Source organism: Dermacentor andersoni, chromosome 5 (assembly GCF_023375885.2).
Source record: "Dermacentor andersoni chromosome 5, qqDerAnde1_hic_scaffold, whole genome shotgun sequence".
Taxonomy (NCBI): domain Eukaryota; kingdom Metazoa; phylum Arthropoda; class Arachnida; order Ixodida; family Ixodidae; genus Dermacentor; species Dermacentor andersoni.
Window position 1 is genome coordinate 63,869,325 of NC_092818.1, and position 24,529 is coordinate 63,893,853.

Consider the following 24,529-nt stretch of genomic DNA (forward strand, 5'->3'; position numbering starts at 1 on the left):
CCAACGGCTGCAACACACCATCGTATTCCTGTAGGAGGACTGCTCCTAAACCCAGATCGATCGCATCGGTCTGGACAATGAACGGTCTGGTCAGGTCGGGGAGTCTGAGCTGCGCTGTCTCCGCAATGGCGCTAGACAGTTGGCGAAAGGCCAGCTGCTGCTCAGGTCCCCACTGCCACGCGGCCGACTTACCCAAGAGCTTGCTCAAGGGTGCCTGCACTCGGGCACAGGACGGAATGAATGACCGGTAAAAGTTGGCCATTCCCAAAAAGCGGCGAAGGCCACGTACGTCCTTGGGCGCGGGGAAATCGAGGATTGCCCGAAGTTTCTCCCGGTCCGGCTCAATGGAGCCTCCGCCCAGCGTAAACCCCAGTAACTGAACTCGGGTTTGCGCTAGTTGGGCTTTCGCAGGATTCAAAGTCATCCCGGCGGCCCTCACCCTCTCGAGCACATCGGCAACATGGGCCAAGTGTTCTTCGAAGGTTCGTGAATAAATCACGATGTCGTCGAGGTAGCACATGCAGTATGACCACTTTGCTTCCCCGAGGACGCGGTCCATGAGTCTCTGAAAGGTCGCAGGACCGTTGCATAGACCAAAGGGCATACGAGTAAACTCAAATAACCCTCTGTGGGACGTGAACGCGGTCTTGCACCGGTCACGTTGATCCATCCGGACCTGTAGGTAACCTTTGGAGGCATCCAGCGTAGTAAAGTACCTCGCACTGCCCAAGGTTCCTACGATGGAGTTAATCGTGGGGAGGGGATAGGCATCCTTACGAGTCACTCCGTTCAGACGGCGGTAGTCTACGCACAGGCGATGACTGCCATCTTTCTTAGGCACCAACACAATTGGAGACGCCCAGGCGCTGTACGAGCGGCGGATAATGTCGGCCGATAGCATCTCGTCCAGCAAGCCATCGATAACCTGCCTCTTGGCCAGGCTGACGGGCCGGGGGTTACACTTCAAAGGAAGCGCGTCTCCAGTTTCGATCGCGTGGCTCGTCAAATCGGTACAGCCAGGTTGATCGGTGAAGAGCTCTTCGTGCTGGCATAACAGTGCCGACAAGCGAGCCTTCTGTGTATCATCCAAATGAACCGCACAGGCGGCCAGAGGATGTGGTGCCCCTTCGTGCCGTGTCGCTCGATCCCTATGGGGATTTTGAGTCGACAAGCGCATAGCGCAGGGGCCTGCCCCCGAATTCTGCGCGCGACGCGGTTCGTGCCGTGCCTCTCGTTCCCAAAGGGGAGTCTTAGAAGGCGAGCGCACAGCTCGAGGGCTTGCCCCCGAACTCGGCGCGCGGCACGTTTCCGACGCCCCATCTGCACAGGCAAGATCGGACGCCGGCGGGCTGATGAACGGCTTTAGCAACGTGAACGGTCCGTCGCGATAGCCGCCATTCGCAATGTCCACAACGATTCCTGTTTTAAGGAGAAAGTCCCTTCCGAGGATCACAGGAACACTGAGCCCGGGCAGATGAACGAAACGCGTGCGTCTCATTCGCTCTCCCCACCTGACAGTCAGCCTTGCGGCGCCCGCCGAATGGGCCACGCCTTTCGCAAGATTGAATGTCGTTCGGCAATCCCGCAAGCGCACTGAGTGCTTCTGCAAGTGGGATAACACCTGTTCGCCGAACAACGAAGCGCTTGCGGCCGACAATGGTCACCGGAAAAAAGGGCGCGTGCGCACCAGCAACACAACCTGCTCGGTACGCCGAGGGAACAAGCAAGGTTTCGGTCACTCGTGCCTTCACGAGCGACCCGCGCTCCCGTTTCCCGACCTCGCAGGAGGCCTGGGCGCGGTGCAGTCCCTTGCTATATGCCCTCGTTGTTGGCAGCGAAAACAGCGCACTCCGCCGCGGTACCTTTCCCGAGGCGGAGCGGCCTCAGCTCCCTGCCGGGGTCGACTCGCTGCATGACCAAAGGGCCTGTTGTCACGAGCGTCCGCATCTGCGATGCGTTGGGTCGAAGAGCGTCCCTGCGCATGCATTTCGGGTAGTGGTGCAGCACAGGCTGCCCGCCTCCCGTACGTGTAGGGATCTAGAGCGCGCGCGCTCAGCTCCCATGCACACCCGCTTGTAGCCGCAAAGGCAGCTTGGGCGGGTTGTTGCCGTTGGGGGAGGGGCACAGGCCCTCCCCACGCGCAGCGTGGCTCAAGGGCCTCGCTGGCGGGCGGCGGTGGGCGATAGGCTCGCGCGGCGAGAATGTCGCCTTGAATGCGCTTTGCCTCGGCGGCCAATTCTTCTAAATCTCGGAAGCGGCCGCCGCGCAGGTACGCCGAAAAGGTCGGATGTGCCTGCCTGATCACCCGTTCGACGCGTTCCTCGTTCGAAGCTTTGGGCTCGGCGACTAAGAACAGGTCTTGCATCGCGCGTACGTATTCCTGAAGCGACTCGTCAGGAGATTGTGTACGTAGCTCAAGCTCTCGCCGCATCCTACTCTGGTAGTCAGCGGGTAGGAATTCGCGCAGGAATGCCACGCGGAACTCCTCGAGGGTTGTTGCACGGTATCCGGAAAGCCGGTACCACCTAGCCGCCGTGTCAGTAAGTGCTACGGGAACGACGCGTTCCAGCACCTCCTGATCCTCCAAACGATTTGCCATCTGGTAGCGTACCAGGGAGTCACAAAAATCCCTGGCACTGAGCAGGTCACCGTATCCGCTGTAAGTCGGGACTGCCAACCGTACAGCGGGGTGCGCGCATATCGGTACAGCCGAAAGCGCCTTAACTGCCCCCGAGAGTGACTGAATCATTTCGGCGGCGTTTTGCAACAGCGTCTGTGCGCCTGCTCCAAAGGGAACCGTTGGCGCGTTAGCGGCGTGGCCGAGCAAGGGTGAACAGTCGTCCAGCTGGATTAGCGGCGCGGTTTCCACAGGGATACCGGCCGCGGCGCCGCCAGCCCCAGAGCAAAACGGGCTCCTAGCGGGGTGCGCCTGCTGTCGTTCACAGCCGCCACTTGAGGCAGCTATACGTGAATTGCTTAAGCCGCTTGCAGCCAGCGTCGACAAAACAGGTGCGCGCTCGAAGGTTGCGCCACTGGGCACAACCGAATGCACTCCAAAGGGAGACGAGTGAGCGAAATTCGTGGCTGCAGCATTGTAATCCCCACAGGGGGCCGTGGCAGACCACTGGTTTTGGCTGCTCATTTGAGGAGCAGCCAGCGGGCAAACGTCGGAGAGGGCTAAGGCCCCGTTTCCGTGCTGCGCTCCGTAAACTCCACAGGGAGCCGATCGAGAGCGCTGCGACATCGCACTGCCTTGCATTCCGAAGGGAATCGTGGCAGAAGAATGTGCTGGTGTGCACTGTTCGGGGAGGGCTCTGGCCCCGTTCCCAAACAACGCTACTGCTCCAATGGGAGCTGGTACGTAGCGCCTCGTGTTGTCGTCCCCACAGGGGGCTGCGACAGGTGAGGGTGCATAAGTTCACTGCTCAAGGGGAGCACTGGCCCCGTTATAGAGCAACGCGGCGTCTGCTCGCGGTAACAAAGGGCAAAAGTCACCTAACAAATGACAAAGGTCACTAGGCCCAGCAGACATAACGCGGCGAGTACAATATGCAAAGGCGTACTGACTCGGCTAAGCACAGACAAAAGCTTAATGAGCCTTTGAATCCGCGTTGGGCGCCAGTGTGGGGTCTTAGGGTCTCACAGGAGTACCGACCACCGCGGGTTCGAGCTTAGCGAGCCACAGGGCCGCGTCAGCCGTCAGCCTCTAGCGCCGCTGCGCGCGAGCTCAGGCCACGAGGGGCCACCGAGCGACGCACGCAAGAACACAGTATTGCCCTAAATTGACGGAAACCGTTTATTGTCTCCAACGGCACCCAACACTGCACGAACGCCCGGTCCCGGGACGGCGGGGAACCAAAGGGGTCCCGCACCAAGGGCGAAAAATACAGTCAGGGGCGCCTGTAGCACGTCGCTGCGAGAGCACAGGCTCAAGCTGGGACGCGCCGCTAGGAAAAGTCCCGGCGGCTATGCTACTCGCTCTCGCGATAACCGATGGGCCAACTCGCGAGAGCTCGGGCAATCTCCTTCGGCTTGGGCCTCCGATGAGTGCGGCTCGGCGTGGTACGACCTCGCGCGAGCACTAGGCACCCGTTCTTCGGCTTAGCGTCGGGATAGGAACAACACGAGGTACGCGCTCCCCGCACGGGCAAAGGCACCGTGCGTGAGCTCAGTCCTAGTCACAAAGGTGTCGGCGGACGAGAGGAAGCATGTACGTACCGGGCGCTGTCCCAAGGATCAAGAGAGTCGCTACCGTCACGGCAGTAGCCACCAGGGGCCGCTCCGTGACGTCACTAGCTCCGCCCTCACCGCGAACCAGCGTAAGTGGAGCGCCACCGCCAAAACTGGTTCGGAGCAAGGACGACGTGGCAAAAAGGATTGCAGACATGGGTGAAATGCGCCCGCGCAATGGCGCGTCGAATTCCCCAAATCCCCACACAGCTTATCTCGACGCGATCTCTGCTCTAGCTGATCTAAACGTGAATTTAGAGTAGCAGCTTGGTCTTTGACGGCTTCGTTCATAATGCTCGGCAGCTTCATAATATTTTGGGATTCTTCGATGGACTAGGCAAGGGACTCAATGGCAACGATACGGGTAGCCAAACGGATACCTTTTGCTTGAGTTGCTCTTGTTTTTGTTTCTTTTTTGGAAGTTTTAGCAATCTTATCAGCTCAGCATTACGAAAATTCGACTTTACCGGTGGGGCAATAATTGCGGCGAGCACGCTCTTATTTGGGACGGGACCATCCTTCAGACTGGTGCTCAATTCTACATCCCCATAGAGTAGTAATAACTTGGCTAGACATACATATACGCTGGAATAGTCAAACAAAAAAAGCGGGCGAGGAAAGTGCAGCAAAAGCAATTGCTAGAACGTTTAGCGTGAAATTATTGCAAGTGTCTGCGGACTTGCAGAATGTATCAGGAGGGACGGAAAGGCGACAGCATGTTTGCCGGTCCTCCCAGTTCATTGAGGGAAGACGAAGACTTCGAGACTCCTGCATGTGTTTCCGAAGCCGCATCCGTCGATGACGATGCAATCTCGTGAATTTCAAGGAAAGGAGTCTGCGCTCGATTTCGATACACATAAACGGCAATCGGGTATGTGACCGCACTTGTTGATGTGGATCCATGACGTTTGACACCGTGAACACAGACGGAGGAATAATGCTCGGCAGCTTCATAATATTTTGGGATTCTTCGATGGACTAGGCAAGGGACTCAATGGCAACGATACGGGTAGCCAAACGGATACTTTTGCTTGAGTTGCTCTTGTTTTTGTTTCTTTTTTAGAAGTTTTAGCAATCTTATCAGCTCAGCATTACGAAAATTCGACTTTACCGGTGGGGCAATAATTGCGGCGAGCACGCTCTTATTTGGGACGGGACCATCCTTCAGACTGGTGCTCGATTCTACATCCCCATACAGAAGTAATAACTTGGCTAGACATACATTTACGCTGGAATAGTCAAACAAAAAAAGCGGGCGAGGAAAGTGCAGCAAAAGCAATTGCTAGAACGTTTAGCGTGAAATTATTGCAAGTGTCTGCGGACTTGCAGAATGTATCAGGAGGGACGGAAAGGCGACAGCATGTTTGCCGGTCCTCCCAGTTCATTGAGGGAAGACGAAGACTTCGAGACTCCTGCATGTGTTTCCGAAGCCGCATTCGTCGATGACGATGCAATCTCGTGAATTCCAAGGAAAGGAGTCTGCGCTCGATTTCGATACACATAAACGGCAATCGGGTATGTGACCGCACTTGTTGATGTGGATCCATGACGTTTGACACCGTGAACACAGACGGAGGACGGTGAAAGAGGCGACAAGCGAAGACAGGTGCTCATGGTGCCACGTGGTGCCACCGCCTGTGTGCGTTTACCGCCTCTTTAGCCGCCCTTTGTCCACGTTCGCGCTGTATAACCTCATCAACACAAAAGGCTGGCGCAAGGAGATTAACCAATGTATCAGTAGGTGTGTGTGACTCTAAAATGAATTTCTTTTACGATATTTTGGGTGACTAGGAATCGGCCGCTGGTAATGTCCCGCGCTGCAATGATAGGAAAGATCAATTACATTTCTGCAATGGTCAGTGGTTTCTTACCCATGTCACAAAGTCTCATCAACAGCAGCAACCTGAGGCTTCACCGGGATGCACCGGAAATGCACTGGGTATGTGACGCTTTTTAATGAATGAATGAATGAATGAATGAAGAGCGAGCGAGGTCTAAGTACTCTAGTGCCAGCAGGCGTCCATCGCCACATTATGTGGCTAGACGTCCGTCTACCAGTCGTGGTAGGCCTCCGCTACCTCCTCAGCCCCCCTCAGGACTCGGTCCTGTAGGGTGGCATACGAGCTGCGCAGGGCTGTCTCCCACAGCTTCTCGCTACTAATTAATGTTATGAGCGTGGGGAGGGCGGAGTTTTGTAGGGGCATTTGCCACATGATATGGGAGAGATCTGCTATAGGGACAGGACAAAAGCGACACTTGGGTGTCGGGTATGTGGCAGGAAAGATTAAGTGCAAGGTGCGCGGGATAAGGAAAGGGCGAGTCTGTAGTTGGCGCCACAGTATTACTCTCTAGCGCGTTCTAGGCACAGAGAGAGGTGGATCTATAAGGCGTTGGTGTCTGTAATGTGTGCAAATTTCATGAAATGTGACGAGTGTGTCTTTATGGGTGTGCTGTTGGGGGTCATTGGGTTCTAGATTTAGGCCCAAATTTGCGAGCACTCGGTGCGTGAATCCTTGAGCAGCGGCATGAGCCATTTCGTTGCCTTGGAGCCCTTGATCTCCCGGAGTCCAGATGAGAGCGATAACGTTTTCTGGTGGGTGAGCGACAAGTAGAGAGTGCGAGAGGTTGTTAATGTAGCTGTTACTGAAGTTCCGGATAGCAGTCTTAGAGTCACTAATGATGACGTCGCAATCAGGTAGCCCCAATGCGAGTGCCTCTTCCGCGTCGCCCGCCGTGGTGGTCCTGACTGATGCTGAACAAACAGCATTTCCCTGGTTGTCTACGACCGCTAGAGCATAACAATGTCTAGTTGTATAGGCTGCAGCGTCCACTAGAAATTTCTCGTCAACTTGGGTCATTGAGTATGTGCCACTGATTGTACCGGAAGCGAGGGAAGAATTAATCGCGTTCACAGGCACCTACGCGTCACAGCCTTGGTCTCGGGTGCTATACGCAGACTTCTCTGCAGTTCCACTAGATGGCGCATCGTGTCCAGAAAGAAGCGCTATAGAGGATCCCGGTTGCCGCATGACATGTTTCTCAACGATCGTACGCTCCACAACACCATGCATTTCGGATGCCAGGCGCAGGCTTCGTGGCGGTGGCGCAAGATGGCTCCGAGGGCTCTTAGGGAAGCCAGTGTTCTTAGTCCCGCTGCAGTAGACGCCTCATACATAACTCGTTTCGAAGGTGCATATAAGCGGTGCCGGATATCCTTTCAATGCTTACGCGTTACGTCGACAGTCACCGTGAGATGGGTTCTTCCGCAATTTTTTTCTTTAAGTTAGGGGACAATTAACGTAAATATAGTGCACTCTGTTTTATTCCTATATTGTGACGTAATATTTACCCAAGCGCTGATGTAAGAATCGGGTGGTCAGTCGCAGCATCGTTTCAATCTGCTAATAAAACGCTGTCTCCATTTACAGACGGTCACTCTGGTTTTCTTTAAAAGCAAACAGCATCATCTTACTGGCTTTTCTTGTCAAATTGGTTAATCAGAGTCGAGGGGCATGTAGAAGTAGAGACGGTTACGGTGAGGTCGGGGAGCGCAGTCTATAGAACGCAATGGCGGTGCAATGCGATGCATGACGTCATGCTACCATGCCCGATTGCCATAGAATATAACGGGGATACTTCCGAGTAAGTCACAGCGACCTTGACGACACCATTTTCGTTACGCAGGTTTGGCGAAGAGTGCATAGGCCTGCTATCTAGGAGGTGTTGGGCCGAGCAAGCGCAGAGAAAGGAGGTAAGCTGATAAGGAAGGTGGTGCCAGCGTCTCCGATTGGTCCGCTTTGTCTTGCTTAGCTTGCGGTGTATGGTAGAAAATTGCGGCGGCGCTCAATCGCAGGGTGAAAATGTTGCTAAAAAATTGGAGGACGCTTAAGCTTCGCCTTCAAGAGCGAAACGCCACAGCGTTCCCGCCGACCCGCCAAGGGGTGCAATACAATGCGCTACGGCGCAGCGATCACTTACGAGGCGCCCCGGATCGGACTTTGCACCCACCAAACACGCGGTGAGCAACGAGCAACGCAGCGTTCGGCGCGGCAACGAAACGTGCGCCTGAGCAAGCGGATCGAACCAAAGTAATCGGTGTCTCGGAGGGGGAAACGATCTACGCCAGCCAAACGTCGTGATCGGCAAGGGCAGAGACATATATAGCTAGTGATCTAAAGAAAGGAAGGACGCTTGATTCTGCAACCCGTGCGGGAGCACGGCGAAGCGTCGTCAGGGGAGAGGGAGTCAGGGGCCGCGACGCGCCTTGCACCGGTCCCCGCACAGCCCGAATGCGCGCGCGGCGCGCCACCTGTCGGGGCAGCGCCGTACATTGAGAGGAGGGGGTCTTCTGTGTTTGCCACAAGATGGCTCTGCGTGTACGGAAAGCGCACAAGAAATGTAGCGGAAACGTACTTCGCTACTCGTGTAGCTGCAACTTCTGTAAGTTACATGCTCGTAATTAGCGATATACACCGCAGTATAACTTTCTACGGCACGTTTCTAAGACAACACCGCATTGAGTAGAGGCGCTTTTGTACCGCTTTGAAGCATCGAACTCGTGGCTGAGTGGTGAAGCTCTCCGGAGTGTGAGGCGTTCCGCCTCACACTCCGGAGAGCCTGGTGCGATTCCTACGCAGCCCATGTTGCAAGTTGTTTTTATTTTTGAATTGCCTGCCGGAATTTTTCACTCACGGCCAACGCCGCGGACGCCGACATCGACGACACCGGCTTTTCTGCGACACGAGCTCCTTAATGCTGTCGCGTCAAAATGAATCCTCAGCCAACAAACTTTGGCAGGTCGCTGTGATGTACCGTTCAAAGGGCTCGACTACGTTATACCGCGACACATTCTTTTATTATTGGCAAATGAGTACATTCTCCCCAGTGCGTATGTGTAGCCACTGCACAGCAATCGATGTAGTCATCTCTTATTAATAGTGGAGCGGGGCTGTCTGTTGCTATTCCCCCCCCCCCCCAAAAAAAAAAAAAACAATACTTAGTTTGGTTCGGCATATTATAATGCCTCTTTAATCCGCACACGTCACTTTGACGCGGTGAGTATTCACGGATTTGTGACGTCGCGTTACAAACAGACGAAGGGGCACAGCCAGAAATTTTGGCCAGTTGCGGAGAGCTAAGGGTGCAGAAGGCCTATGAACCGAAACAAATATGTTTATTCAGTCTAACCGCGTCAGATGAGCTCAGGAGATTTCGCGGTTTTCGTGACGTCGCATGCCAAGTAAGTGAAGTGGAAGTAGCATAAAAAAATCTTCACCAATCGTGGAGGGCTCATGCAGAGAGGCCATGGAAAAGTTTGGAATATCTTTATCTTATAACGTCCCAGGGTCGTGCAATGCCGAAACACTTGCTCTAGAAAACCTAGAGTATCTTAAAGATCACCGGTTCCAGACCGTCAGCAATGGTATCGATATGAGAAGAATAACAATCTCTAAATAGTATGGTTTAGAATGACTAGGCTTAAAATTACGGGAATCATAGACCTTATATATCCTATATATAAATCTTATATATCATCATCATCATACTTTAAAGCCGTAGTTGCAGAACTGTCTCCTCCAAAGTAACAAAGCTCGATTGGTACAATTTTTCATAGGAAGCAACCCATGATGCACAATTAGCAATAGAATCAGATTTAGAAAAACAAAAACAAAAAGACTCAGTGCCCTTCCATTCTGAAAAAGGATGACCAATGAAGCTGTGTATGTGGGCCCCTTAACGGCGAACTGCACCTCCGCCGCGGGTCGGCCCGGCATTGCACTACCTTCGGGATCGGTTCACATATGGGGAGTTTTTTGTCTACGCACCGATGCGACCCTGGGGGCACTAGCCTTTAACAGCTTTGCTATAATTCGCAGTAAAATTGGTTACGTCTTTGCATTCCTTAATGCATAATTAATTAAATATTTAATTTTTGACGACGACCAACGGGAGACCAGTGGCACGAGCGCGTTCGTGCGCTGGCGCCGAGGGGAGCCAACGAGCTAGCTGTGGAAGAAGACGATGATGCTGGAGCCAATCCTGATGATGATAGTTTTGTGTCTACACACGGGCACCATTCTGGGAGAACTTGTCTTAAACAGCTTCGCTTTAAAAAAAAAAAGCAATGCTCACGCAAATTGAAGATGCCCCTGCTTGGACTTCTTTAACCTTCTTAAGCTTAAGCTTCGGCTGACGGCGTTCGGACCACTTCAAGCGAGCGTTGGAGGTCTTCTGTGGCAGTCTGTGTTCTGCGATTCTAAATTGCGATATTCGGAAAAGACTTTGATTGGCTCTGGCGTGTTGCTAAGGCCATTGTTCTTGGGGCCATCAGCGTTGCGTAGCAACGTCCACATGACATTACAATACCAAATATTTCTCTGCCTTACGAATATATGGCGGCTTTATATGTACATAATACCACAATTAGAGGAAGCCATTGATTTATTAGTACGCTGTCGAATAAGTGATGGCGTCGTTATCTTTTCGAGAACAATGAAGCAATGCCGAAACTTCCTGAAAGAACTACGCGCAAGCAGGTCCCTTTGAATTGTGCCCAAATTCTGTCTGAATCCACTCAGCACATACCAATGCAAAGCGAACGTATTTGCGCATTGGTACTCGTAGGTAACGTACACCTTAGGAGCTCTTTGATTTAGAGTGGATAGAAACATCAAAGGGTCAGCAGATAAGCAAACGTTTTCGAGCACTGGTAGAAAAAACAGCAGTGAGCGTATTGATACGACTAAATCCGTTACAGCCATAAGTAGCGGCTCGAAGTAGATAGAGATTTTGAGGAGATATACACGAAAACGCATGGAAAGCACAGCTTGTACAGATTAACTCAATCAGACAAGGTCACTGTTTGTCATCGCACCGTAAATGGAAGACAATAAATTACGATCCTGATCGTGTTCGAGACAACAGCCCGGTTGCATATACGTTTCATTAATCTCGCCTGTGACAATACGGTTGCAATGCGGCCTGTTGCTAAGTTCCTTCGGCACAAATCGGAATACCGTTCCCATTTATCGCGAGGCCAGCTGCGTCTCGTATTTTCTTCAGGGGCGATGATTTCCTGTAGATATTTCTTAAAATTCGGAATGCGCAACGACAAGGCACTTGCTCGAGGAACGCAATAGTCACTTCAACATCCACTCTACCCGGCCGTCCGCGATGGTATTGCATTGTCGGATATAATAATCGCTAAACTGTATGATTGAGAATGACTGAGTTTAAAATTACGAGCATCGTGCACAAGTGGCGCTGTCCGAACTGTCCACACCAAAAGTAGCATTTATCGATCGGTAAAATTTAGCGCATTAATGAACACATGATTTACAATACGCTGTAATATCATTTTTCGAAACAAAAAATGCTCACGCAAATTCAAGACGCTCCTGCTTCGACTTCTTAGGCCTATCTCATGCTACCGCTGAAGGCGTGCGGTGTGCTTCAAGTGAGCGTTCGTGGTCTTATGCGGCAGCGGATATTTTGCTATTCGGCATTATGCCCTTCGAAGAAGGTTTTTTATTGGGTCCGGCGCGTTGTTATGGCGATTGTTCTTTGGGGCATCATGATTGCGTAGCGATTCACCCGTGAAAGCCGTATCTCTTACGAATATATCGCTGCTTTGTATGTGTATGGAACCACAATGGGACTAAGCCATTGATGTATCAGTGCGCTTTCGAATCGTGACGGCGTCGTTAACTTTTCGTGAACAATGACGCAACACTGAAATTCCCAGAACAAACTACATCCAAGCCGTTTCCTCTAAATTATGTTTTCTGATATCAAGGAGATCATTAACTTTTCGTAAGCCCCTAACTTTGCGTAACTATCAGATGTTCTGAAAGTTGGGTGCAATAAAATCGCTTTCACTTTAAATAGGTGGTGAACACATTTTCAAATTTGGAAGAACATTTTAATTATTTATTTCCGTTTAGAGAATACCTGGTAACACACATCCAATTTAGCCTATATATTATTGGCAACAATAGTATTGTGACTTTCGATTAGGTCACCAAACTTAGAAAAATGCAAAACAAAATGAATCGTTTATGGGAAACGCAATTATTTACAATGTAACACGCGCATACTAGATATGAAAGAAGCTGTGGAACTCTCGGCTGCACTATCGCTACAGAGATATAGTTCTTAAATATTTTAGTAGAACGCGACGATTAGCCTAATAATTAGGGAAACTACAAAACGGGAATTTCATTCATATGTTGTCAGCGTTACTGCGCTAATTATTTGGGAGCAGGGAGTTTTTAAGGAGACCAGCACTCATAGGATACATAAAGCACTTTCCTGGATGTTGCTATGAATGTATGTCTTTTTATTATCGTTTTGAGGTCAATTTTCGTTAAACGGTAGTCGATAGCAAGCTGTTCTGTGGCAACAGTGTTGAAAACTGACATTGCGTAAGTGCCGATCTTTAATGAGTCTCGTTGACACCTACTTGAATCCGCTGTTTTGCCCATTTCATTGAACCTAGTCATTCACACAACTTGGGTGTATCGGTATGTGCCACTCTTCAATGCACTGCTCTTCCTCCAAAATGCCTAACTGGGAATCTCTCACTTAATATCTGCCACACTTAGACAATGAAAGTCCTCGAAGCTGTTGCGGTTCGTAGCTGAGTCCAGCCTGACTTGATGGTGACGCCTTAGATAACGCGCTTGTGCAGGTAACGCGCGTGTGTATATTTGGCGGTGTCGTGGCGAGGAAAACACGTTTTCATGCGCATGCTTTGAGCTGACTTCCATTTTTTTATTTGCTCTTTTTTTTTTTACTTTTAACTAGAAATTCACTAGTTCACTTTTTTCCTTCTTTTTTTCGTGGTCGTGGATGTGCTTCGTGTTTAGTTCGTTTGGTAGGATAGTCAGAGCGTCCTTTCGTGCCAAGTGCTTGAACACGTGCCATCGAGTGGGGCGTCGACCCTCTAAGGCCTATAAATAGTAGTTTGAAAGCGGCAAGAAAATTAGCGATAAGTGGTTATAGTGTGTATCCAGCAGTGTTAGGAATATTGCTTTCGCAGGACAATCAGAGCATGGCGGCGTGTTTGAACATGCGCGAACGCCTGTCATACCTTATCTTAGCGCGGCATTTATTGCTTTTGATACCTTTTTTCTTGCAACGAAGCTGTCTATGGATAATATCTGTCAGACAGGAGACCGACAATTTTTCATAAGTGCGCGAATCCCGAAGAAAGTGCAATACCGGGCCCGCCATCGGTGGAGGTGAAGCAGGCGTTAAGCATTCTCCATACGTGGGCCGGTCGCGAAGATGGTGCACTACCGGGCCCGACCGCGGCGGAGGTGAAGCAGGCGTTAGGCACTCGCCATACGTGGACCGATCCCGAAGATACTGCAATACCGGGCCTGCCCGCGGCGGAAGTGAAGCAGGCGTTGGGCAATTCCTAAACGTGGGCCGATTCCGAAGGTAGGGCCACACAGAACCCACCTGCAGCCGAGGTAAAGCAGGTGTTGGGTAAGCCCCATAGGTTGGCCGATCACGAAGGTAGGGCCATACCGGGCCCGCCCGCTGTGTAGGTAAAGCAAGCGGAATACACTCCGCATGCGTGGGCCGATCCCGAAGTTGGTGTAATACCAGGCTTGCCCGCGGCGGAGGTGAAGCAGCCGCTTAGCACTCACCATACGTGGGCCCTACCCGAAGATTGTGCAATACCGGGAGCGGCCGCGACGGAGCTGAAGCAGGCGTTAAGCACTCCCCATACGTGGGCCGATCCTGAAGTAGAGCTATACCGGGCCCGCCCGCGGCGGAAGGGAAACAGGCGTTAAGCACTCCGCATGCGTGGGCCGTTCCCGAAGTTACAGCAATATCGGGCCTGCTCGCGGCGGAGGTGAAGCAGCCGCAAAGCACTCCCCATACGTGGACCCATCCCGAAGATAGTGCAATATTGGGCCGGGCTACGGCGGAGGTGAAGCAGGCGTTAAGCACTCCCCTTCCGTGGGCCGACCCCGAAGCTGGTGCACTATCGGGCCCGCCCGCGGCATAGGTGAAGCAGGCATTAAGCATTCGCCATACGTGGACCCATCCCGAAGATAGTGCAATAGCGCGCCCGGCCGCGGCGGAAGTGAAACAGGCGTTAAGCACTCCGCATGCGTGGGCCGTTCCCCAAGATAGTGTAATACTGGGCCTGCCGGCGGCGGAGGTGAAGCAGCCGCTAAGCACTCCACATGCGTGGGCCCAACCTGCAGAAAGGGCAATACCGGATCCGCCCATGGCGGAGGTGAAGCATGCGTTAAGCGCTCCCCATATGGGGGCCGATCCCGAACATTGTGCTATACCGGTACCGCCGGCGGCGGAAATGACGCAGGCGTTAAGCACCCCCATGCGTGGACCGATCCCGAAGTTGGTGCAATAACGGATGATTGTGCGGCGGAGGTGAAGCAGGCGTTAGGTGCTCCCCATGCATGTGCCGATCCCGAAGGTAGGGCAATACCGGGCCTGCCCGATGCGGAGGTAAACCACGCGTTAGGCACTCCCCTTACGTGGGCCAATCCCGATGATAGTACAATACCGGTCCCGCCCGCGGCTGAAGTGTAGCAGGCGTACGGCAATCCCCATACGTGGGCCCACCCCGAAGGTAGGCCCAAACCGTGCCCGCCCGCAGCATAGGTAAAACAGGCGTTCGGCAATTCCCATACGTGGGCCGATAACGAAGGTAAGGCCAGACCGCGCCCGCCCGCTGTTGAGGTAAAGCAGGCAGTAGGCACTCTGCATAGGTGAGCCGATCCCAAAGATAGTGCCATACCGGGCCTGCCCACAGCGGAGGTGAAGCAGGCGCAGTGCGCTCGCCTTACGTGGGCCAATCGCGAAGTAAATGCAATACCGGGCTCGGCCGCGGCGGAGGTGAAGCAGCCGTTAACCACTCCCCATACGTTGGCCGATGCCGAAGATGGAGCACTAACGGGCCCACCCGCTGTGGAGGTGAAGCAGGGGTTAGGCTCTCCGCGCACGTTGGCCGATCCGGAAGGTAGTCCAATATCGGACCCGGCGGCGGACGAGGTGAAGCAGGCGTTAGGCACCCTCTTGCGTGAACCGATCCCAAAGATAGCGAAATACCGGGCCCACCTGCGGGGGAGGTGAAACAGGCCTTAAACACTCCCCATACGTCGGCCGATCCGAAAGCTGATGCGATACCGAGCCCCCCGCGGCGGAAGTGTAGCAGGCGTTAGGCACACCCCAAGCTTGGACAGATCCCGAACATTCTCCAATATCGGGCCTTTATGCGGCGGAGGTGAAACAGGCGTTCGGCAATCCCAAAAGGGCCGACCCCAAAAGCAGTTCTATAGCTGGCCCGCGCGCGGCGGAGGTAAAGCGGGTGCTAAGTACTCCCCGTACCAGGGCCGATCCCGAAGATAGTGCAATACCGGACCCGCCCGCGGAGGAGGTGAACCAGGCGTTGGGTAATTCCCATACGTGGGCCGATGCCCAAAGCAGGGCCACACGGGACCGCCCGCGGCAGGGCCATACCGGACCCGCTCGCTGTGGAGGTAAATTAGGCGGTATACACTCCGCATACGTGGGCCGATACCGAAGATAGTGTAATACCGGGCCTGCCGCGGCGGAGGTAAATTCGGCGCTAAGCACTCCTCATACGTGGGCAAATCCGAACACGGTGCAATACCGGGCCCGCCCGCGGGGGAGGTAATGCAGGCGTTAGGCACTCCCCATACTTGCGTCGAACCCGCACATAGCGCAATACCGGAGCCGCCCGTGGCGGAGGTGAAGCATGCGTTAAGTGCTCCCCATAAGGGGACCGAGCCCGATCATTGTGCTACACCGGAGCCGCCGGCGGCGGAGGTGAAACAGGCGTTAAGCGTTCCCCATGCGTTGACCGATCCCACAGTTGGTGCAATACTCGGTGAGCGCGCGGTAGAGGTGAAGCAGTCGTTAGGCACTCCCCATGCGTGTGCCGATCCCGAAGGTAAGGCAATACCGGGCCCGCTCGATGCCGAGCTAAAGCACGCGTTATGCGCTCCCCGTACGTGGGCCAATCCCGAAGATGGTGCAATACCGGGCCCGCCCGCGGAGGTATTGTAGCAGGCGTTCGACAATACCATACGTGGGCCCATCCCTAAGGTAGGGCCATACCGGGCCCGCCCGCGGCAGAGTTAAAGCCGGCGTTGGGCAACCCCTTACGTGGGCCTATCACGAAGGTAGGGCCATAACGGGGCCGCCCGCTGGATGAGGTAAAACAGGCGGTATACACCCCGCAGGCGTGGGCCATTCCCAACGATAGTGGAATATTGGGATTGCGGTGGTACAAACTTTATTTAGTGAAGGGCAAAAAGAAGAGGAAATTAAGAAGCCGCCGTTCCGTGCGTGGCCTTATGGCTACCGGTCGTGGCCACCAGATCATGGCTTCCGCTGCCCAGATCGTTAGCCGTAGCTGGAAATCCGGCTCCGAGCTGGCCAAAGCAGCCTCCCACAGCTGCGGACTAGATACATGCCAAGAGGCAGGGGGTGAGTGTGTAGGGCATGAATACAGAATATGAGCATAGTCTGCTCGTGGGTGTCTGCAGAGCGTGCATTCAGGTGAGAAGCACCGCGGTGAATAAGCCCAAATCGGGCAGGAGAGAGGAAAGTGTGAGCCTGTAAATGGCGCCACGTGCTCTGTTGGAACTTAGACAGGGATCTGTCCGCGGAAGGGAGGGATAGGCGAGTGTTCCGGCAATGAAGGGAGATGTCATGGAAGGTGAGGAGGGAGTCACGCGTGGTAATCCCGGAGTGGAGGGGGCCAGCTCGGTCTGTCATCTCGCGAACGATAGAATTTGCCGCCTCATTGCCAGGGTGCCCCACGTGAGCCGGAACACAGAGGAGCTGGATACGACGAAAAGGGGGAGGGGAGTGCTCAAGGATGCTAAGAGCCGAGGAGGAGATGCAACCCTTCGCAAAGTTGTGGACTGCACATTTGGAGTCGCTGAGTACGAAACAGGCTGCGGCAGTGGCAATGGCGAGCGCAATAGCTGCTTCCTCTGCGGCAGTGGAGGTGGGAGCAGGTATAATGGCAACAGTCAGGGGAGAAAGTGTATGAGAAATGGTGGCAAGGGCGTACGCGGTGTGGGAATTGTATGGCGCTGCATCGACATACAAAGCGTTAGACTGTGTGCCGTGCTGGCGCCAGAGGGTAGAGGGACGGGCAGAGCGGCGGGCGACGTGATGCTCAGGGTGCATATTCTTGGGAAGACGGTTGACAGTGAGCATGAAAGATATAGAGGAGGATAAATGGTGCGTTACACATGCAGGAGATACAGGGGCCAAGCGGAGAGAAAATAGAAGGGGTCTACCAGATGGCGTGCGAGAAAGGCGGTTGAGTTGTGCCGTGCGATGGGCCTCCACAAGCTCTGAAAGAGTATTGTGAACGCCCATTGCCAGCAGAGGAGAAGTGGGGGTGTAGGTGGGGAGCGCAAGGGCTGACTTGAAGGTTTGCCGGATGAGACAGTTCACCTTGTCTTCCTCGGCGCGAGGGAGAAAGAGATACGGGATGTCTTGCCCGCGGCGGAGGTGAGGCCGTCGCTAAGCACTCCCCATTCGGGGACTCATCCCGAAGATTGTGCAATACCGGGAGCGGCCACGACGGAGGTGAAGCAGGCGTTAAGCACTCCCCATACGTGGGCCGATGCCGAAGATGGTGCACTACCAGGCAAACCTGCGGTATAGGTGAAGCAAGAATTAAGCAGTCCCCGTACGTGGACCGATCGCGAAGCTAGTGCAATACCGGTGCCGCCCGGGGCTTAGGTGAAGCACGCGTTAAGCGCTCCCCAAACGCCGACCCATCCCGAAGATAGTGCAATACCTGGCCTGCTCGCGGCGGAGGTGAAACAGGCCTTAAGCACTCCCCATACGTGGGCGCATCCCGAAGGTAGCGCAAGATCGGGCCAGGCCGCAGCGGAGGTCAAGCAGGCGTTAAGCGCTCCCCATGCGTGGACCGATCCCGATGATGGTGCAATACAGGGTCAGGGTGTGCCGGAGGTGAAGCAGGCGTTAGGCACTCCCCATGGCTGTGCCGGTCCCGAAGATAGGGCAATACCTGGGCCGCCCGCGGCAGGCGTAAAGCAGGCGTTAAGCCCTCCCCGTACCTGGGCCTTTCCCGAAGATAGTGCAATACCGGTTGCGGCCACAGCGGAGGTGAAGCCGGCGTTCTGCACCCCCCTACATAGGCAACCCCGAAGATAGTGCAATAGCGGGCACGCCCGCGGGGGAGGTAATGCAGGCGTTAGGCACACTGCATACGTGGGCCAATCCCGAACAAAATGCAATATCGATCTCGCCCGCGCTGGAGGTGAAACAGGCGTTAGGCAATCCCCATACGTGGATTGTTGTGGATAGTTGAAATGAAGAAAAAGAAATGGGCATGGGCAGGACATGTAATGAGGAGGGAAGATAACCGATGGTCACTAAGGGTTACGGACTGGATTCCGAGGGAAGGGAAGCGTAGCAGGGGGCGACAGAAAGTTAGGTCGGCAGATGAGATTAGGAAGTTTGGAGGGTCAACATGGCCACAATTAGTACATGAACGGGGCAGTTGGAGAAGTATGGGAGAGGCCTTTGCCCTGCAGTGGGCGTAACCAGGCTGATGATGATGATGATACGTGGATTTATCGCGAAGACAGCGCAATACTAGACACACCCGCGGCGGAGGTGACATAGGCGTTAGCATCTCCACACGGTGGTCGATCCCGAAGGTAGGGTAATACAAGGCCTGCCCGCGGCGGTGGTGAAGGAGGCTCAGTGCGCTCGCCTTACGTGGGTCAACTGCGAAGAAAATGCAATACCGGGCTCAGCCGCGGCGGAGGGTAAGCAGGGGTTAGACTTTCCCCGGAAGGTAGTCCAATACCGGACACGGCGGCGGAGAAGGTGAAGCAGGCGTTAAGCAGCCCCCTTGCGTGGACCAATCCCGAAGTTAGCGCAATACCGGGCCCCCCGCGGTGGAGGTGAAACAGGCCTTAGCACTCCCCATATGTCGGCCGATCCCGAAGATTATGCAATACCAGGCCCGCTGCGGCGGAAGTGTAGCAGGCGTTAGGCACACCCCAAGCGTGGACAGATCGCGAAGATTGTGCAATACCGGGCCCGCCAGCGGCGGAGATGAAGCAGGCGTTCGGCAATGCTTATACGTTGGCCGACCCCAAAAGCAGTGCTATACAGTGCCCGCTCGGGCGGAGGTAAAGCAGGTTTTAGGCACTCCCCGTACCTGGGCCGATCCCGAAAGTAGGGCAATATCGGGCCCGCCCAATGCGGAGATAAATCAGGCGTTAGGCGCTCCCCGTACGTGGACCGATTCCGAAGGTAGTGCAATACCGTGCCCGCCGGCGGCGGAGGTGAAGCAGGCGTTGGTTAATTCCCATACGTGGGCCGATCCCGAAGGTAGGGCCAAACGGAGACCGCTCGCAGCAGAGTTAAAGCAGGTGTTGGGCAAGCCCCATACGTGGGCCGATCACGAAGGTAGGGCCAGACCAGGCCCACCCGCTGTGGAGGTAAAGCAGGCGGTATAAACTCCGCATACGTGGGCCGACCCGAAGTTAGTGTAATACCGGGCCTGCCCGTGGTGGAGGGGAGCAAGCGCTAAGCTCTCCCCATTCGTGGGCTCATCCAGAAGTTTGTGCAATACCGGGAGCGGCCGCGATGGTGCACTACCGGGATCGTGCACTACCGGGCCCGCCGGCGGCATGTGTGAAGCAGGCATTAAGCATTCCACCTTCGTGGGCCGATCGCGAAGCTTATGCGGTGCCGGGCCCCGCGTGGTAGAGGTGAAGCAGGTTGTGTACTACCGGGCCCGCCTGCGGTGGAGGTGAAGCAGGCGTTCGGAAATCCTCATACGTGGGCCGATCACAAAGGTAGTGCAATACCGGACGAGGCCGCGGCGGACGTGAAGCAAGCGTTGAGCACTCACCATCATCATCATCATCATCATCATCATCATCAGCCTGGTTATGCCCACTGCAGGGCAAAGGCCTCTCCCATACTTCTCCAACTACCCCGGTCATGTACTAATTGTGGCCATGTTGTCCCTGCAAACTTCTTAATCTCATTCGCCCGCCTAACTTTCTGCCGCCCTATACTACGCTTTGCTTCCCTTGGAATCCATCCCGTAACTCTTAATGACCATCGGTTATCTTCCCTCCTCATTACGTGTCCTGCCCATGCCCATTTCTTTTTCTTGATTTCAACTAAGATATCATTAACTCGCGTTTGCTCTCTCACCCAATCTGCTCTTTTCTTATCCCTTACCGTTACACCTATCATTCTTCTTTCCATAGCTCGTTGCGTCGTCCTTAATTTAAGTAGAACCATTTTCGTAAGCCTCCAGGTTTCTGCCCCGTACGTGAGTACTGGTAAGACACAGCTGTTATAAACTTTTCTCTTGAGGGATAATGGCAAACTGCTGTTCATGATCTGAGAATGCCTGCCAAACGCACCCAAGCCCATTCTTATTCTTCTGATTATTTCAGTCTCATGATCCGGATCCGCAGTCACTACCTGTCCTAAGTAGATGTATTCCCTTACCACTTCCAGCGCCTCACTACCTATTGTAAACTGCTGTTCCCTTCCGAGACTGTTAAACATTACTTTAGTTTTCTGCAGATTAATTTTTATACCCACCCTTCGGCTTTGCCTCTCCAGGTCAGTTAGCATGCATTGCAGTTGGTCCCCTGAGTTACTAAGCAAGACAATGTCATCAGCGAATAGCAAGTTACTAAGGTATTCTCCATTGACTCTTATCCCCAATTCTTTCCAATCCAGGTCTCTGAATACCTCCTGTAAACACGCTGTGAATAGCATCGGAGAGATCGTATCTCCCTGCCTGACACCTTTCTTTATTGGAATTTTGTTGCTTTCTTTATGGAGGACTACGGTGGCTGTGGAGCCGCTATAGATATCTTTCAGTATTTTTACATACGGCTCGTCTACCCCCTGATTCCGCAATGCCTCCATGACTCCTGAGGTTTCGACTGAATCAAACGCTTTCTCGTAATCAATGAAAGCTATATATAAAGGTTGGTTATATTCCGCACATTTTTCTATCACCTGATTGATAGTGTGAATATGGTCTATTGTTGAGTAGCCATTACTGAATCCTGCCTGGTCCTTTGGTTGACGGAAGCCTGAGGTGTTCCTGATTCTGTTTGCAATTACCTTAGTAAATACATTGTAGGCAACGGACAGTAAACTGATCGGTGTATAATTTTTCAAGTCCTTGCCGTCCCCTTCCTTATGGATTAGGATTATGTTAGCGTTCTTCCAAGATTGCGGTACGCTCGAAGTCCTGAGGCATTGCGTATACAGGGTGGCCAGTTTCTCTAGAACAATCTGCCCACCATCCTTCAACAAATCTGCTGTTACCTGATTCTCCCCAGCTGCCTTCCCCCTTTGCATAGCTCCAAAGGCTTTCTTTACTTCTTCCGGTGTTACCTGTGGGATTTCGAATTCCTCTAGACTATTCTCTCTTTCATTATCGTCGTGGGTGCCACTGGTACTGTATAAATCTCTATAGAACTCCTCAGCCACTTGAACTATCTCATCCATATTAGTAAAGATATTGCCGGCTTTGTCTCTTAACGCATACATCTGATTCTTGCCAATACCTAGTTTCTTCTTCACTGCTTTTAGGCTTCCTCCGTTCCTGTGAGCATGTTCAATTCTATCCATATTATACTTCCTTATGTCAGCTGTCTTACGCTTGTTGATTAACTTCGAAAGTTCTGCCAGTTCTATTCTAGCTGTAGGGTTAGAGGCTTTAATACATTGGCGTTTCTTGACCAGATCTTTCGTCTCCTGCGATAGCTTACTGGTATCCCGTCTAACGGAGTTACCACCGACTTCTATTGCACACTCCTTACTCACCATACATGGGCCAATACCGAACTTAGTGCAATACCGGGCGCGCCCGTACTGGAAGTGAATCAGGCGTGAGGCGCTCTCCGTACATGGGCCGATCCCGAATGTAGTCCAATACCGGGCCCGCCCGCGGCGGAAGTAAAGCAGGCGTTGGGCAATCCCTATACGTGGGCCAATCGCGAACGTTGTGCAATACTGGGCATGGCCGAGGCGGAGGTGAAGCAGGCGTTAAGCACTCTCCATACGTGGGCCAATCCCGAAGACAGTGCAATACCCGGCCCGCCCGCGGGGGAGATAATTCAGGCGTTAGGCACTCCCCATACGTGCGCCGAACCCGCAGATAGCGCAACACCAGAGCCGCCCGTGGTGGAGGTGAAGCATGCGTTAAGCCCTCCCCATACTGGGGTGATCCCGAACATTCTATACCGGAGCCGCCTGATGCGGAGGTGAAGCAGGCGTTTAGCGCTCCCCATGCGTGGACCGATCCCGATAATGGTGCAATACCGGGTCAGCGCGTGGTGGAGGGGACGAAGGCGTTAGGCACTCCCTATGCTTGTGGAACAGGCCTGGAGTGTGGCCTGATCCCGGTGACCAGAACCGGTAACGCACTCCCTCACCAGAGCAGGATTGGCCACCCTGGTGCAGTACTTGGCCACAACCTCCTATATGAACACAACAATCAAACCCCGGCCCTCAGTCCCCAGCAGCTGCGAAGCAACTGACCACGGCGGCGGTCAGACCTGCGACGCTGCAGAGGGTGCTAAGAATCCCTGGCTCCGGACAGGCCGCCATTGGAATATGAACCTGGCAACGTTTAACGCTAGAACATTATCTAGTGAGGCGAGTCTAGCAGTGCTATTGGAAGAATTAGAGGGCAGTAAATGGGATATAATAGGGCTCAGTGAAGCTAGGAGGCCAAAAGAAGCATATACAGTGCTCAGAAGCGGGCACGTCCTGTGCTACCGGGGCTTAGCAGAGAGACGAGAACTAGGAGTCGGATTCCTGATTAATAAGAATATAGCTGGTAACATACAGGAATTCTATAGCATTAACGAGAGGGTGGCATGTCTTGTTCTGAAACTTAATAAGAGGTACAAAATGAAGGTTGTACAGGTCTACGCTCCTACATCCAGTCATGATGACCAGGAAGTCGAAAGCTTCTATGAAGACGTGGAATCGGCGATGGGTAGAGTGAAAACAAAATACACTGTACTGATGGGTGATTTCAATGCCAAAGTAGGCAAGAAGCAGGCTGGAGACAAGGCAGTGGGGGAATACGGCATAGGCACTAGGAATAGCAGGGGAGAGTTATTAGTAGAGTTTGCGGAACAGAATAATATGCGGATAATGAATACCTTCTTCCGCAAGCGGGATAGCCGAAAGTGGACGTGGAGGAGCCCGAACGGCGAGACTAGAAATGAAATAGACTTCATACTCTGCGCTAACCCTGGCATCATACAAGATGTGGACGTGCTCGGTAAGGTGCGCTGCAGTGACCACAGGATGGTAAGAACTCGAATTAGCCTAGACTTGAGGAGGGAACGGAAGAAACTGGTACATAAGAAGCCGATCAATGAGTTAGCAGTAAGAGGGAAAATAGAGGAATTCCAGATCAAGCTACAGAACAGGTATTCGGCTTTAACTCAGGAAGAGGACATTAGTGTTGAAGCAATGAACGACAATCTTGTGGGCATCATTAAGGAGTGTGCAATAGAAGTCGGCGGTAACTCTGTTAGACAGGATACCAGTAAGCTGTCGCATGAGACGAAAGATCTGATCAAGAAACGCCAATGTATGAAAGCCTCTAACCCTACAGCCAGAATAGAACTGGCAGAACTTTCGAAGTTAATCAACAAGCGTAAGACAGCTGACATAAGGAAGTATAATATGGATAGAATTGAACAAGCTCTCAGGAACGGAGGAAGCCTAAAAGCAGAGAACAAGAAACTAGGAATTGGCAAGAATCAGATGTATGCGTTAAGAGACAAAGCCGGCAATATCATTACTAATATGGATGAGATAGTTCACGTGGCTGAGGAGTTCTATAGAGATTTATACAGTACGAGTGGAACCCACGATGATAATGGAAGAGAGAATAGTCTAGAGGAATTCGAAATCCCACAAGTAACGCCGGAAGAAGTAAGGAAAGCCTTGGGAGCTATGCAAAGGGGGAAGGCAGCTGGGGAGGATCAGGTAACAGCAGATTTGTTGAAGGACGGTGGGCAGATTGTTCTAGAGAAACTGGCCACCCTGTATACGCAATGCCTCATGACTTCGAGCGTACCGGAATCTTGGAAAAACGCTAACATAATCCTAATCCATAAGAAAGGGGACGCCAAGGACTTGAAAAATTATAGACCGATCAGTTTACTGTCCGTTGCCTACAAAGTATTTACTAAGGTAATTGCAAATAGAATCAGGAACACCT

The 24,529-nt window shown here is 53.1% G+C and overlaps 1 protein-coding gene across 5 annotated transcripts in view; it reads right to left on the reverse strand.

Moving 5' to 3' along the window:
- LOC129384989 (uncharacterized) overlaps positions 1-11,751 on the reverse strand; it is a 186,831-nt gene extending 175,080 nt beyond the window's left edge. For 2 of the 5 annotated variants that reach the window (XM_055070756.2, XM_055070757.2), the window contains exon 1: positions 11,611-11,751. The gene's annotated coding sequence lies outside the window, so the exon portion shown is untranslated. Of the gene's footprint in view, positions 1-10,362; positions 10,486-11,610 lie in introns of those variants that run through there. The other 3 variants (XM_055070755.2, XM_055070753.2, XM_055070754.2) reach the window with 2 other exon arrangements.
- Between the last annotated feature and the right edge of the window lie 12,778 nt (positions 11,752-24,529).